The sequence below is a fragment of the Thalia democratica genome, chromosome 2 (genome assembly GCF_965202585.1).
Source record: "Thalia democratica chromosome 2, ktThaDemo2.hap1.1, whole genome shotgun sequence".
Lineage (NCBI taxonomy): Eukaryota > Metazoa > Chordata > Thaliacea > Salpida > Salpidae > Thalia > Thalia democratica.
Genome location: NC_139166.1, coordinates 76,426,211 through 76,434,973, shown reverse-complemented (window position 1 = coordinate 76,434,973; position 8,763 = coordinate 76,426,211).

Here is an 8,763-nt window from a genome sequence, read left to right as displayed (position 1 = left end):
TGAAAAAAAGAGTGTAAAGAGTGCTTAGATTTAGTAAGTCAGTTAATATACTAAATAAGTTAATAATATAATAGCTACTTAATAAATAAACCAAATGCAAATGTTTTTTGCACAAAAGTAATGCACAGTAATTAAATAAAATAGCATTTCTATACAGTTTAGGTATTCATTTAAATGTATTTTATACCTAAGTTTCTTTAATAGATGTATTATTACTAAATATTATATTTAAGTGTACACAAATACATTTAATATAACAAAAAATAAGAAATAAGGTTTATTTGATTTTGGTTTTAACACGTTTCGATTTTTTAGTAGTTTTTTCACTTAAAATTAGTTCCATTGCACACAAGTGTACAAACATGCTCATATTTTAAACCACTTTTTATTTACTGCTTATGTTAGATTAAGTTTAGTTTATGAATAAATGTCTAACATTATTGTATCTAAATGTAGTTTCTAAGTGTGTTCAGAAACATTCAAAACAATATATATCACATATATTAAAATAGTTTTTGTTATGTACACATTTTTATTTTTCAAACCATGTTTTTAGGCAAATGAAGTTAATTGTTTTGCATTGCATACTAATATAAACAATTGGTGTTTTTTTTAACTACTAGTTTAATACAAGCTAGATTTAAGGATGGTAAATTTATTAAGTTTGTACATTGTGAATCAAATAAGTTCAAATTCAATTTTATAAATAACTAAACATTGCTACAAACTCAGACTATGACCATTTGAAGACTTTAAATCTCAGCCCAATTTAGTCTTTTTTTCAGTTATTTACTTGAATTGCTTTTTGTATACAAAAATATCAGCTAGTTTTTTGTCACTAAGGCTGGCTTTTTTTTCTTTAAAGAGTGGCAAATTAAATTTATGATGTATGTTTTTGTCAATACACAGTGTTGGTTTGAATTATAATGTATGTTAAATATTAAATCTTGCAGCTGATACAATTTGAAATACTGTTTATACTACTGTATATAATGTGAATAATCAGTGTTGCAAAAAAACTTGGAGTCTGAAAATTTATATTTAAATAATCTGAAAAAAGTTTGATTTGAGAATTTTTGAAAAACCTGGAATTTCAAACAATTTTTACATGTAAAATAATGAAATTTTGATTTGAAACAAAAATTTACCATATAAATATTTTTGTTAAAAACCACATTTAAAGTAGCTTAAGAGAATCTTTTTATAATTAATATTATGTTTAAAAGATTTTTTAACCTTTAGTTTAATTTTATACTGAATACAGAAGAAAAAAATTGTACTTTCACAAACTTTATATTGGTGCATTGCACCTTTGCTTTTAAAATCTATTTATCTATTGCTGTGCTTTGCATTGGAACTTAACCTAGAAATTCTTCTAAAATTTCAAAATTGATAAAAACAACTCAAATAAAAATTCTCAGATAACAATGTCTTATCATTGCTCTCATCTTAATGGATTGATTAAAGTCATAATTTGATTTATGCTGCTTTATAATCTTCAGGCATTTCTTAAACACGACTTTTGTTGTCAGTAAAGAAATAAACAAAAATTCTATACTACCGTCAACATAAATTCTTTAAGAAAACTAAAATTCTAAAAAGTATCTTCTTTTTAGTAATTAGTTTTACTTCTTTATAACTTGCCTTAACTTTTTCTTCAATCAGTCTCTAGGTACTGAAGATAATCATGTGCTTTGTTGGAACTGACTTAAGCGATTTGTTTGTTTTTCGTTTCTTGCAATAACTCCTAAATAACGTTTTTCAATGCTTATAGCTCGTCTTATATTTCACATTTACTCTTTTCAAATGCAAGATTATTATTGCAGATAAAGAATTGGTACAATTCTTAATAAAAAGTTAGTTATTCTTCTTCATTAAAGGCTTAATAAGCGTTTATACTTTTGTTAAAAGTGTTTAATAAACCGTATTTGTCCATTGAAATTTACTTATATTACTTTTTTTTTGATTTATATTTAATTTACTGTTAATTAACTTCGTTATTTCTTTATTTAGTGAATTTTTCTTTAAACTGGGTTGCCAAACAAGCAGGCTAGTTTAAAAGTTTGAAGAATACAGACTAGATTAAACCTGTTTAAGACATTTGTTTAAGACTCAGGTGTGTGTGAAACTTTTATTTTAAACACTTTGAATTCTCAGAATAGTTTTTACAACCGTAATGTAGTTAATTAATTCTTTTTTTTTTTCTTGTCTTCTTACATATTGTGTACTTATTTATAATGATGATATTTCAATTAAGTATTTAAGTTTGATTAACACTAAGTTTTATGCTTTTTTAACTTTTAATTAACTTGGCTGGTTTGATATAACTTAGACTTTTAGCTGTTAAAGTTGCAACCATGTAAAATACTAATTGATTACTAATAAGGTATTTTATTAAGAGTTTGAGAGTTAATTATGTTAAAAGTTTGTTTTAGATTTTTACACAACAAATAAGTATTAGATTTATTTAGTCAATTAATTATTGAATTTTTAAAGAGTGTAAACTATTTTAGACGCTTTTTTTTTAATAAATATTTTTAGAAAGATGAAAAAAGGGTTAATAGTACAAACAAGGCATAAAAGTGTGACCTCTAAAATATTTTTAAGCTCGAATTATTATACAGAGTTAGGTTATAAGAAAATTACAAAATATTAAGTTTAACCTATTAGTCTTTAAGAAAGTACATAGTTTATTAAGACTTAAGTACATTAGTCAACGTAAATTTTATTATAAAAAGTATTTATAATTTAAATAGACATTCTCTGTATATCTAAAAGTAAATTGAAATATCAAAGTAAATAAAAGTAAAACTTTCTCTAGTAAGGATAAAAGCAAAATATTGTTCAAATATCACTAAAACTAAAACTGCGGCCCGCGGAGACTTTGAAAACTTGAATTTTGGCCCGCGAGCACCAACTGCCTGCCGACCTCTGTATTAGAAAATTAATTTGTATTTTAGATTAAATGCGATAAAAGTTACTTTTTCTAAGTTCTTAAGCCTTTTAGAACTTTGAATTTAATTTACAACTAAGTTTTGATTGTAATTATAAATTAAGTTCTTATGCAAAAATTAGAAATAATAATTAGCAACCAATTTTTGTTTTACAGCTAAGTAAAACGTTTTTTGTTAAATTTAAAATAATTCATACATTAATTATCGTCGTGTAAACAATTTAGTACATTAAAATACTAGATTAAAAAATTCAATTTGTTTCACTTTTAGGTTAAAATGAATTTAAAGGAAAGTTTTTATTTACTTAACCTAAAAACTTGATTGATTTGTTGTATCCTAAATAATTTTAACATGTTGTAAACTCTCTCTAAAAAAATTAAAACTTTTAAGTATCAATATAATTCTTTAATTAACATAGAAAAATTCAGAGAAAATTAAATTAACCTAAGCTCAAAATAAGCATCAAATATGATTATCACATTAAAACAATTAATCATTTAACTTTATATAAATATTTTTTAATAAAACAAACATGTTTAGTGAAAATTATTTTATATTTAGCATAAATTTTACTATAACTCAAATACACTATAGGAGATCTGACATCAGATATCATATTATCTTCAAAAGAATACAAAGTCTTGTTAAGTGAAGAAAAAGAAATTTGTAAACGTGTCGATGATAAACTTAACACTAAAAATGTTGTAGCTATTTATTATTTGTTTCGACAGTTTAAGTCATCAACTGTATATAATAATTTGATAGAGTTTATTAAACGATGTTTTCCAATTTTTGTTGATAATTCGTCATTTTTAGAGTTAGACTTTAAAAGTATGTCAAAAATATTGTCAAGCAGTGAACTAAATATTGATTCAGAATTGCAAGTTTGTAATGCAATAGTTTCCTGGCTTGGCCACAAAAATGCCCGTAATAAATATGCAACAGATCTTTTCTTGAAAATTCGTATACCCTTGTTATCGGTTCCTGCTTTGAATTATGTTTCAGAGAAAATTTGTGGTTTTCTTGACGATTTTACTTACTTAAACAAATTAATTTTAGAAAAATATAGAGACACTGACTTGAAAAGCTTGAAATCTTTTACAAGGTTTTGTAACCAGAATAAATTTAACATTGTTTTATGTGGGGGTAAGATAAAAGGAAAAGTATGCCGTAATGTGTATAGTGCTAGAGCAAATGATTTAGATTGTGTTAAAAACTTACCACAACTAGAAGTAGGCAGAGAATATTCAAATGTAGTTTTTATAAAAGGTTAACTTTTTACATTTGGTGGCAAGGATGACGGTTTACACTGCATAACGTCTATTGAAAGGTACTCAGCAACTACTAATGCATGGGAAATCTTAGGTTATGTGCCTGGCAAACGTGCTAATTATTGTGCGTGTTCTTTTATGGGGAACGCTTATATTTTAAGAGGACATACACAAGGGAGAACACTTAACAGTTGTTTAATGTTCAATCCGGCAACTTGTGGCTTTAAAGAAGTTGCTGGTATGAACGAAGCAAGAAACTTTTCAGATTGTACCGTGTTCGAAGGGAGAATTGTTGTTTCTGGTGGTGGAATTAATAACATTATAATACAAAACACTGTTGAGGCATATGACCATGTAGCTAATACATGGACAAACATGCCTAACATGGTTGAAGAAAGAGCTCTTCACAAATCAGTTGCCATGAAAAACAAACTGTTTGTATTTGGTGGTTTAACAAAAACTTGTGAAGTTTATGAATCAACTAGTAGAAAGTTTGTTTTACTTAAAAAGCCTGCTAAATCCTTTCTTATCCCAGATGCTGTCATTTCGATTGGTTATAAACTTGCTGCATTTCAAAGTAGAAAAAGCACTTGTTTAGTTTATGATGTAGAAAATAACACCTGGTCAGAAGAACCTTGTAAGTTGAGTAGAGATGTGGAAAAATTTTGTTGCGCAAAAATACCTAATTATTAACAACATCAGTAGAAATACAAGTTGTTGAACATGTTATGGTTAATTTTTTTTAACACACCATGTAAGTGTGTGTAGCTAAAATAATTAAATACTTGCATATCACATGTTTTCGCAATAAATAAAAGTTTTAAAAGTAAAGTTGTTATTTGTGACTTGAGTACTTTATAATTTCAGCAGCAAGCTATAAATATGAAAATTATTAATTTATTTTATACTTGTATACATGCATACAGATGCATTAAGATAATTATAGGTCATTTAAAACTATTAATATTATAAATATAGTTTTATTGTCAATCATATAAATACAAATTTAAAAGAAACTTAATTGACAATTGTTTTTATATCTAAAGTACATTTTTGTTTGAAAAAGTAACGAGCAAGTTATGTTGAAAAACATTGTTTACATTTAAATTTTACAAAAATATTAAATTTTTTGTTTGTTCATCGTAACTTAGTTACTTGTTGCGTTAGTAAAACGAGTTTAACTATACTATTTTAGAATCAAATGATAACTTATAATTTATCTAAAAAATGTTTTTTGTAACTTGATTAACTAAATAAATGTTAGCAAATAAGTAACTTGTATTGTGTTAATTCGCTCGTTTAACTTTTTTAAGTTGATAAAAGAAGTAAAACTCATTACATATAATTTTTCTAACACAAAAATATTATAAAAGTCAAAATTTTTGATCTAAATGTAAATAAAAAGGTTTGTAATGCATTGACAATGCATTTTTACTAATACGTAGTCTTAATGAACTATAAAAATGAAACTAAACGTTCATTTACTTATTAACAAACTTGCTAATTGCGAGTTTTTAATTAAATAAAAACTGAAATAACTTTAGTTGTAATAATTTTGATATAACCGATTTGCAGTCATGATTCACTGCTAATTGAACTACAGGTTGTATATTTGGCTCTGAGTATTTTAAACCGTTCATTTTAACTAATTTGTATTTAAATTCAATGCTTATTGGTCCAAAAATTGTAAATTTGGCTCTGAGTAGTTGAAATAGTCTAATTATAATTGATTTGTATTTAAATTCGCTACTTATTGGACAACATGTTTGTATATTTGCTCTGAGTAGTTGAAATGGAATCTAGTAGTTTATTTCCAGATTATAGAAAAATAACATATTTTAACAGCTAACTGGTGTTACATTCAAAATACTTAGGACTTGTAATAATGTAATATGTTATTCTGCTAAGTTTTATACTTAATTATATTACCAATTTTCTAGTTTGGCTTTAATCGTTCTGATTTTAAAACTAAATAATGTTTTTCCTAAGTTGTTGCAACACTTTAAATATGCTTACATTTTAATTAAATAGTACTGATACATATAAAAGTTGTTTTAAGTATTTCTAAATGATTTCAAGAACCCTCAGGATAACTTAGTTAAAATTTTTTTTTTTTGTCTTAGTCAATTTAGTTAGTTAAGTTTTATTTAATTTTGAGTTGATTAAAAATCTTATTTCTTTTGTGATCATTCCATACTAACTTTAAACTAACATTTTTTAACTAAATATTTATTACAATTTTAATACCAGGTCCAAACATCTACATAAATAAGGTGAATGACCATTTTAGTTCGTGCAATTCAAATTCTTTTGTTTTATTGCCACAACTACTAATGTAATTTAATTCTTTATATCTATAAGCCTTTTTTTTTCACAATGTTTTAACTTTTTTTTTGAGATATAGTTAAACAACTTATAGTGTAAATAAAATACTATAACTTTTAACTACCTTTAAAAAAATTCAAAAACAATTCAAAATACTGGTTTGTAGATATTGATAAAACCTACACATCTATTTTTATTTTGTTAAATATGTTTATATTTTAAGGCATGGTCTCTTAAGTACATTTTTACGAATTTGAATTAACATGTACCACATATATACTGTTACAAATTTATAACTAAAACTAATACAACAAAGATAAAACTTTTTAAATGTTTATACAATTACGGTTAGTACATTATACTAAAACTATGAAATAACAAAAATAATGCTTTTTACATATTTATTATTTTTTTTTAGTTTTTTATAAATTATTAGTTTCTTTTATCTTTAAAGTTTTATTAAGTTTTTACTTAGTTTTTGATCTCTTAACTTTCTACAAATATAAAATTATATTCGGTTGAAAATAGTAAAATTTCAAAAAATTATTACTTTAAACATAAAGGCTGAAAAGTAATACTTTTTACTTTTTTTTACTTAATTCTTAAGTAGTTTCTTTTACTTATTTATATACAGTATTTTTAATAAGAAACAAGACAAGTCTTTTATACTTTTGAAACAAACATATTTTTACAATTTTTCGTCTATGTGATACAAGTGTAGCATAAAAAAGAAAATTTAAACTTTTAACTAAAAATACATCACAAATTAGTTATCAAACAAAATAATAAACAAAAAAAGAATTAAAGTGTTTAGCGTACCAGCACTAATATCAATCACCTCTTTAAAAAGTACTTTCGTAATAAACTCATACATCTAAATAGCAAAGAAAAGTATCATTAGCTATTTGATGTTTCAGTTCATCCACAAATTCGAAAAAGTCTTTAACAAAATATCTTAAAAAGTATTTCAAAACCAGTTTTAACAAATTATTTTAAAATTATATCTAATTCGTGTTGCAAACATCTTACAATAGAGATTATAGAGATAAAGGTACATGAACTTTGTGTATATTTGATAGACCATATTAACGAGGTCTTTTAGAAATTACTTGTGTATTTAAATTATATTTTTCTAGTGATAATTCTTTGTTTTTTTTAGACTGTTCAAAATCTATATGAATATAGACGTTAATATTCAATAAAAAAAAATAATGATAGTTAAAATTTGTTTATGAAATGCCATTTTTTATTCATTAGAATTTTCTAGTCATTAATTTCTTTGATAGGTTCTTTTACAGAGTGAAAAATTGTATTTGAACAGATTTTTAACACGGTTGTAACACGTTTTTGTTGAAAAGTAAAAAAAAAATGCTGTGTTAACTAGCCTTACAACAATGATTAGGTATTATAAAGCTACTAAAAATGTGTTTTTTGATAACTTCATGATGAAAAAAAATTATATAATCCGTGTCAAAACAAAATTTTATTACTTAAAATGTAAAAATTGTTTAAATTCCAGGTTTTTTGTTTAATTTCTCTAATTCAAGATTTTTTTAAAGTTCAATTGTCAAACTTCAGGATTTCAAGTTTATTAGCCACCGTGTATTAAGGACGAAACCGAACACAGTTTACCAAAGACTAGTGGATCAAAGCTTATGTTAAACAAGATACTTTTTGATATATTTAAACTATACATTAATACTATTATTTGATCTCAGTTTTATTCTAGTGCAACCTGTACTGTTATTTTGAATCATTTTCTTTAAAGCTCTACTCAAATAACTGTTGAAAGCCTTAAATAAGTATATTGGGCATAAAGCATAGCATCAGACATTTAATCTTGCTCTTAGTTTTCTCTTAACCTAAACTCTATCAAGGTTCATCAATCAAAAAAAGGTTCTTGTTGACTGACTTTCTACATGACAATCAAAACAATGGGCTTCAAATAAAACAGAAGTTTTATTAATTAATGTAATATTTTAAGTAAGAATTTATTAATTATTAACAGAAGACTTGTAGTATTTTTTTAGTCTGAAAATGTTAAAACCTACAATTTTAATTAAATTAAGTTGAGTAAAAGCTTAAATTTTAAAAAAATTTAGGTTTTTCCATATTCTTTTGCCTAAATTCCTAAATTGCCTGCTAACTTTGTATTTATATATAGAAACAGTAAAGAACGTCATTTTAATGACAGTACAAAGTTGACATCAAGT